This window comes from Grampus griseus (assembly GCF_964374135.1).
Source record: "Grampus griseus genome assembly, chromosome: 8".
Classification (NCBI taxonomy): Eukaryota; Metazoa; Chordata; class Mammalia; order Artiodactyla; family Delphinidae; genus Grampus; species Grampus griseus.
The window spans coordinates 106,197,717-106,205,328 of record NC_139002.1 but is presented as its reverse complement, the minus strand read 5'-3'; the positions used below and the strand labels follow the sequence as shown (position 1 = coordinate 106,205,328).

The window sequence follows — 7,612 nt, the reverse complement described above, 5'->3', positions numbered from 1 at the left end:
GCCCTATCAGCTCGGGTGGCTCCCACCTGGCCCTCCCGCCCTGCCTGGTGTGCCAGGGACCTAGTGGCCGGGAGGGTGTGGCCCCCTGACCGAGGGCCCTGTGGCAGAGGGGCCTTGAGGGTGTCTGCTGGACCCTGAGCCGTCCTCGTGGCCGGTGCACCCGGCCTGCTTCCCACCTGGCCTTGTCCTTTCTCACCCCTGCCCACGGACCAGGCATTGACAGGACCTGGGAAAGCGACAGGGACACAGACAGAGCTGGAAGCCAATTAGTGTCACCCTAAGGAGAAAGCCAGGCCAAGACTGGGGACCCCCCTGAGGGCCAGCCCATCATCACACTGGCACGGAGCCAGGCACCAGTGTCCCCACTGTACCAATGAGGAAACTGAGGCCTGGAGGGCCCAGCGCCCCTGCTCAAGAGTACACGGCTATCAAGTTGCTCCTGGGGTGCAAACCCAGCGGGCGTGCTTTCCCTGGGGACACGCTGCCCCTGGGGAACCCCCAGACCCTCCCAGCTAGGCTGCCCTCCCCTGGCCCTGCTGCTGGGCTGAGTGCTTCTGTGAGGGTTTTGCTAACGGATGTGTCCCCAGTTCCGTGAGAATGTAGCCACAAGGACAGAACTCGGTCTGTCCTGTTCATGCCATCCCCAGCATGAGAAGCGGTGCCCGGCCCGTGGGAGACGTTCAAATGAATGAATGAATGTGTATGTGGTTGAGCGATTGAATGAATGAATGAATGAATGGGCTGGTTCAGTGGCTCCAGACCCAGCCCCCCACGACCTGCAGCCAAGTCCTGGAGGCTCAGAGCCGGGGTCCTGCAGTCTCGCTCTGTGCTTTTGAATCTTAGCTCCATGGCTGGGTGGCATGACCTCGTATGAGTCTCCTAAGGCCCCAGCAACTCCAGCAGTAAAGTCGGAATAATGACAGAGCTACTGCAGAGGGCTGCTGGGGTGTCAAATGGGCCAGACCCATGTGGGCACAGCGGTACTGGCTGCACCCTCCCCATCTGACTCTCAGCCTTCAACACCAGTCTTCCCTAGGTCCTGCCCCTAACGCACAGACCCAGACGTACCCCCAGATTGTCTGCCCCAGGAGGTCCTCGGTCAGCTCTTCCAGGCCTCTTAGAAGCACCTGACCTGCTCTCTTCATTTGCTTCAAGCTCATCCCTATACCATCCACAGGGTGTTGAGAGCCTGCCCAGATCCTCACATTCTGAGACAGGAGCCTTTGCCAGATGTAACAATTCGGATGAAATCTGACGACACAGAACTTTCCTATCGTGTAAAAGAAGTCCAGGGACAGGCAGTCCAAGGCTCCAAGGAGTCAGCAGGATCCCAGCCTCCTTCCAGCTCACTGATTCACCACCCCCAGGGTGTGGCTCTCATCCTCATAGTCTAAGATGGCTGCAGGAGCTCCAGCTCTCACATCCACATTCCAAGCAGTATGATGGAGAAAGGGAGGAAGGGAGGTATGCCTGCTCCCTTTAAGGACACTTCCTGGAAGGCCGATTCTGCTTAGACCTCCTTGAACAGAACTGAGTCACATACTCATTGATAGGTCACGGCAGTGATGACCTCTAATTTGTTCAAGCTTCCCTGCATGCATGGCAACTTGACTTTTTCTATTTCTCCACTCTTGAACCTGGGCTTGGCCCTGGGACTTGCTTTGTCCAATGGGACACGGGCAAAGATGCAAACAGAGGCTTAAAAAGTGCCTGTGCACCAGCCTTGCTCTCTTGGTGCCGGGAACCCTCTGTCACACAGACAGGCCCAGGCTAGCCTTCTGGGTGGTGAGAGCGCCCACCCAGCCCCTGTACACACGTTGCCCCCGATGCCCTGAGCCCCCGCCCCTGCCTGCCCTGCACGCCCACCCATGCAGCCTCTGCCTCTCGGGCAGCGCATGCCAAGCAGCTCCAGGGTCCCCTAATGCCGCAGAGGCCCAGAGGCAGAGACCCTTCCTGACTCCTCTCTCCCCCGACCCGTTGCCCAGCTCAAGGTCAAGCGTGACAGGTGCACAAAAACCGGGTCAACTCAACGCAAGCTTCTAAGGATGCTTCGAACAACTTAAGAGGAAGACACTTCATCATCATTAACAGTAATAGCAGTTTCTTCCCCCTGTGTGCTGCTCTCCAGTTTATGAAATGTTTCTACGTGCTCTTATGTAGCCCTCAAATTAAGGCAGCTGAGAAACACTGCAGGCGGGCATCGTTCAGCTCTGCAGGCAAAAAGTGTAAGTGTGAACAGCTGCTTGTCCCAAAAGACATGGGCCCACATTTGGTCATTCTGAGGGGTTACCAGCCTAACGTCAGCTGACCTTGGGGACGGGGAGAAGAGACAGCACCACAGGAACCCTGCGGTGGCTCCGTGGGACAGGAAAGGCCCCTGCAGCTCACCCACCTTCCGTGGTTAGGAGTCGGCCTCCTGGGTCTGGACAAGCTGTTTGTTCCAGGGCCTGGCAGCAACCCGCCCCTGGGCCAGGGCCCCTCTGCGTCCCCTTCTCCACCTCAGTTTACCTGGGTATGAAGTGGGATGGTTAGACCAGATCAGGGGCCCCAGGCAGTGTCGGAGGGGAGGAGCCCCATCTAAAGGGCAGGCACTTCTGCGGTCCGGCAGCCGCCCACCGTGAAGGAATATCGGCCGGGTCCGCCGATCCTTCTCAAAAGAAATAGAAATCGAGACCAATTTGTAAAACCTGCAGTGGTGACTGAACGGTGGCCCCCCAAAAGGTACGTCTGCGTCTTAACCCCAGAACCTGTAACCGTGACCATATTTGGAAAAGAGGTCTCAGCAGATGTAATGAAGTTAAGGGTCTTGAGATGAGACCAGCCTGGAAGGCCCTGAATCTGCTGGCAGGTGTCCTTATGAGAGACAGAAGCGAGGGAGGCCACGTGACGATGGTGGCAGGGATTAGAGGGACGAGGCCGCGAGGCCCAGAATGCCTGCAGCCGTCAGCAGCTGCAGCCCAGGACAGCCCTATGTCTCCCAACTTTTATATGTGTGTGTGTGGGGGGGGGGGGGGCTCACTGCTTTTCTTCTATTATTTCCAAAAGATCAAAGCACACACCCCGGCAGCCCCAGGCCCTGGAAGCCCGGGCATCGAGGCCAGGACTCCAAATCACAGTCCCGGAGGGGAGTCCGTCCAGGAAACCGTGCGGCCCCGAGAGGTAACTCAAGCCCGAAGCCGTGGCTGCGGCCTTGTATCCACTTTACGGAGACAATAACTGAGCCCCGTCTGTGGAGCCGCTTCGGGGCGGCTAGAAACGGCCCAGCTCCGGAAGCTGTAATGTGCCTCTCCCGCTACGCGGAGGCACTGAAAGGCCCTTGGGTACCTGCCTAAGTGTGATGCAGCTCACTTTCTCACGCCACCTCCCCCCAGGTCCCTCGGCCAGAAACGGCAAGTGTGTGGGCAGCGGGGCCTTAGGCTGCACCGACCTGCCCCGAAGGAGGGGCTGTCACGTGGCCGAGGTACCAAGCTGGTGAAAGGCCACCCTCCTGCCCCTGGCACCGCCGCCCACTGCAAACGCCCGGCCTGAGTTGGTGCCAGAGGCTTTCGGGGCTGTCATGTGCCTGGGCTGCTGGCGGCCAGCCGGTCAAGGGGCCCTGCCCTCCCTCTCCCCTTGGCATACCTCTGATTCGCAGGAATGTGTGTGTGTGTGTTTTTTATTCCTTCAAGGGGAAAAAGCTCTCTCTAGGCAGAATTCTTCCTGGGACCCCGGCTGCCGGCTGGCGGATGGGATCCCGGGCGGGCGGGGCCTCTGCGGGGACCCCACCCCAAGGTGTTCCCACAGCAGGGCCCTCGGAGGCCCCCCTCGTTTGGGAAGGACTTGTGGGCCGAGGTCACAGGGCAGGCTGGAGAGTCAGCCCCGCCCCCGGCTTCAGAGCCCACCTCTGAGACTGGAAGTCAAACGACGACCTCGGGCCAATTCACCCACCCGCCGACCCTCGGGGTGCTCGTTCACCAAATGCAGAAACTGCACCCACGAAACCACGGTCTTTATCATTCACACAGGGACCCTTCCGAGTTGTCACTTTTCAGGGGGACAGCTCACTGCGATGCCAGGTGACAGGCGTCAAGCAGGCCTGTGGGGCAGACTGGGAAGTTTGGCAGCCTCTAAATTCAATAAGATAAGGTACGTGACTAAGATAACGCCCTGGCAGGCTTCCCCAAGATGGCGCGTCTGGCTCAGCAAGGTGGGAACAGAGGAGGGACGGCCTCCTGGTAAGGGCACTCCATAAACACAGGCGATCGGCACTCTTATTTTCTCCAAATCGTGGCTACCTGCCCAGCTGCCCCTCGGTCCAGTCTGTGGAGAGCGGCGGGGCTGGTGCCGGCTTCGTCCAGTGTCACCTGGAGGGGAGCGTCCTATGGCCGGGCCTTGCACAGAGCACTTTGCTCTGCTCTGTTTTTTTTTTTCTTTTAATACCACAGTTTCGCAGGGTCTCGCGGCTGGGGATCCCCAAGTTGAATCACCCCCGAAGAGAGCCGAATATGTGAATGTGGACAGAATTGTCCTTTAACACGAGTCCTCGGTGACAAATCCACTCCACCCATCAGCGTGAATGTGAAGAAAATAAATCACTAAGATATGAATGTTGGTATGTGTAATTAACATGTGTTTCTAACTAAAAGTAATGTTTTGAGGTTGGAAACCAGGAAGGGCCCTCAGATCCTGTTTGGGGGCTCTTCTGATGTGAGCCTTTTTGTTTAGGGTGTTTTATCTCTTAACCACAGTTTGGTGCCGACAGAAGGAAATGATGTGTTGGGTCTGTCCTGGCACCGTTGATTCTTGATGGAGACCGTGTTTCCGGCTAGGGAGGCTTCAGTAATCAGGGCCATGGGTTCCAGAGGAGCCGGCAGTCATGAGTGACGCCTGCAGACTTTGCTGTGGTCACCAAGTGGCCCGAGGGACTGCCCAGCCCAGGGCCATAGAAGGCCCCGCTGCGTCACCAAGGGCATCTTCTAGGGAACCTCCCCAAGAGCTCAGAGGCAGCCCCCTCACGCACATGAAAAGTGGGGACAGAGGCCCAGAGGCGCCAGGTTCTGGCCCCAAGTCACCCAGCAAGAGGCGAGGAGAACCAAATGGGAACCCCACGCCTGACACAGGTCCCGCCCTGTCCTGTATAAGGGCCAAGGAAGAGCGAAACAGCGTCTTCCTATAACACCCCTGCTGGGTGTCAGTTTGTCTTTTTACTCCTGATCTGGGCGCCCCCCCCCTCTCCACCGCCTGGGCCACCACTTTCAAACCCCATTCGCTGAGCACTCACCAGGTGCCGGGCAGGCTCGTGACTTGCACGCCCCTCCGGGAGTGCCACTGTATCTCCTGCTTCCACAAGGAAAAAGCTGGGCACAGAGAGGTTAGGTAACTTGCTTGAGGTCACACAGCCCAGGTCTGGCTACTCCCTTGCCCTTGCTCTCGGCCGCCCCAGCCCACCTCTGCCTATGCGCCCTTGGCTCCTGGCACCACTGCCTTTGGAGTCGTCTTCCCGTGGGACGGGGTGTGTGTGCTGTCCACACCATTTGCGCCATGAGCCTGAGGACGGGGCCCTGCACGCCCCCTCCCACGCATGCGCTCACCCTTTCTCAACAGCAGTGTTCAGAGCCAACTCTGGCCCTGAAACTCACAGAAAAGTGGGAGGTAACAGGAAGATCCGTGGAAAGAGCCCCAGGCATGGTGAGCGCAGGGCTGCAGGTGTGAAGGGCCAGGAGGGCGAGGCAGCAGAGCAGGCTTCCCCAAGACGGAGCGTCTGGCTCAGCAAGGTGGGAACAGAGGAGGGACGGTGATGCCACGTCCAGGGATGTCCTCGGAGCCATGCTGGGGACAGGACAGGGAAAGGAGGCGCAGACTGTGAAGGACTGTTTAGGATCAAACCAGGAGTTGAGACTTTTCTTAGACTTTCATCCTGTGGAAACATAAAAGGTTTTAAGCCCAGGGTAAGCGATGAAATCCACCCTTTAGAAGTGTCCCTGGCGGCCACGGTGCCCCAAAAGAAGAGGTGGGGATGGGGACCCAAGGCCAGGAGGGGAGGCAGAGCAGGGTGCTGAATGGGGGCGCTCGTCTTGGGAGGTACAGTTGGCAGATGAGCTGGCGTGGTTCACGACCTCGCTCACCGTGACGCGTTTTTTAACGTCTTGCAATGCCTTTGGATTCTGCGAGGAAAGGACATCTCTGGAAGGTTGTTAGAAAATTCAGTGAATGCAAGAAATGAGCATCTAATTACAAGTGTGGTCCGCTAACACCCAGGCTGCCCAATTCTTGGTATGCAAGAAGCCGATTTGGGAGACTTTCAACACGACAAAAGCTGCCCTTTGGCAGGAATTTTCTGCAGGGAGAGAACGTCGAAAACGGTCTACAAGGAAGATAGAGCAATGTCCCAGGCCAGGCCCGGAGGCTGAGCTTTGGAAAAGAGAGCCCCAGCCCCATCGTGGTCCAGGACGCCATGAGCAGAAGTGGGACCACTAGAATTCGATCGTTTGTGCTCTCCCGGGGTGGGTGCTCACAGCCTTGGGCAGACGATGGGGGGTGGAGGGTTCATGGGGCAGCGGGACCGCCAAAAAGGACAATTACGCATTTATGCCAGAGCCCGAGGGAGCTGGGAAGGGCACAGCCAGGGCCCCGGCCCCTGGCATCAGGGGAATTTGCCCCGCCCGCTGCAGGAAGGCAGGTCCACCCAGCCATGGCCCAATGGGTAGGCGGAATCAGCACGCTGGACTGAGCTATCTTGGACCAGAATTTGGAATGCCACACGTAGCAAACGGTTAATGATCAACCGGTCACCCCTCTCCAAAAGACCGAGAACTAATAGGGCCATAAAATGGGTAGACTTTCTGCCCCCGACCAGACTAGACATGACAGCGAGGGAGTGGACACTTCTCGGTCTCCCCTTTCGGTAACGTTGTTCTAGAAGCAGCCCATGGGGCACCCTCCCTGGGGGCAGACCGCTTATCTGGAGAAGATTCCCACGTCCTCAGCTCACACCTCCCCTCGCCGGACGAGGCCCCTCTCCCCTGCGGCACTGCTCGGGGGACAGGTATCCTCTCCCAGGCTGTCATTTGGGGAGACAGCCTGGAGTCGTTTAAACCGAGCGTGTGTCCGTCCCTCAAAGGGAAGCGGCGGGAGTGGGGGGCTTGACAGTTGGGCATCCTCTCGGGCCTCCGGTTCTGCAGCTGACACCTGGGGAAAGGGCTTTCTGCAGAGCTGCTGACCTGTGCCAGTTTATATGCTAATTCCAGAAATGATTCTTCCTACATTAAATAAACGCTGAGGAATGTTCCAAAGGTCTGAACAGATTGTACCATTAACGAACAGGGGAGCTTTGAGCGTGTGAACCCGGCTCAGCACAGACTTGCCTAAATTTAGGCCCACGTGCTCCCTCAGCTGACTCGGCCCCAATGAAACCGCTTCGGCATCTAAGGCATCCAAGTGCCCATCTTGACCTTGAGGTCCCCTTTCAAAGCAACCTTCTGAGAAAGCAAAGCCTGCGAAACAGACCTGGAACAGCCCACGCCACCAGAGTGATTGACGGACTCCCAGGAAGTCAGAGGCATTCAGGAGGTGCAGGAGAGGGACCCCCGATCTGAGGCGGGGCCGGTCCCCCACTCCCCTCCCCCCTACACAC

General features: G+C 58.1%; 1 long non-coding RNA gene across 1 annotated transcript; it reads left to right on the top strand.

Annotated features, from left to right (window-relative positions):
• The first annotated feature begins 1,406 nt into the window (after nt 1–1,406).
• Nucleotides 1,407–4,333, top strand: LOC309826885. Its single transcript, XR_014297149.1, has 4 exons — nt 1,407–1,464; nt 1,986–2,225; nt 3,046–3,159; nt 4,005–4,333. It is a non-coding gene; the product is annotated as an uncharacterized lncRNA (long non-coding RNA).
• Nucleotides 4,334–7,612: the final 3,279 nt, after the last annotated feature.